Raw genomic sequence first — 575 nt, forward strand, 5'->3', positions numbered from 1 at the left:
TAGAATTTGGGGTCTTCTCTCCAGCCAGACCTTGACCCATCCCCTTCTAGGAGCATTGCTTTTCTCAAGGTTTTCTTGCTCTGAAACCACTGGTTTAGTGAGAGACTGTCCAATCCATGGGCCTGGGGATGCCAGACTGTGCTCCCAGAGAGGCCACTTCTGACAAAGCCATGCCTGCATTGCTCTGGGAAGACAGGTCTGCAGGGTAACCTTCTAAGGATCTGTACCTCCTGTCATCCTGCTGAGCACCTGAGGGGTTTCTCATCTCAGACACTGTGAAACATAAGCTGAACTTATGATATGCCACTTAACAACACATTAGAGATTGTCACACAGCAAGCTTTGGATGTATTGATGTGTTTATGGTCAGAATCTCACTTTCCTTCTCTTGTTTTAACTGTGTCTCCTTGTATTGATATAGCATATCTTACATTAATTTTGTCCAATAGTATCTTTGTTAGCTCCTTTTCAGAACAAGCTTGGCCTAAGTTAAGGCACACACATGCCACATCCAGCACAGCGGGTGAGAAAGACCTGAAATGGAGGCGAGCGCATAATGAAAAGACAGACACATA

This window comes from Bison bison, unplaced genomic scaffold, assembly GCF_000754665.1.
Source record: "Bison bison bison isolate TAMUID 2011002044 unplaced genomic scaffold, Bison_UMD1.0 scf7180017852880, whole genome shotgun sequence".
In the NCBI taxonomy this organism is placed as follows: Eukaryota; Metazoa; Chordata; class Mammalia; order Artiodactyla; family Bovidae; genus Bison; species Bison bison.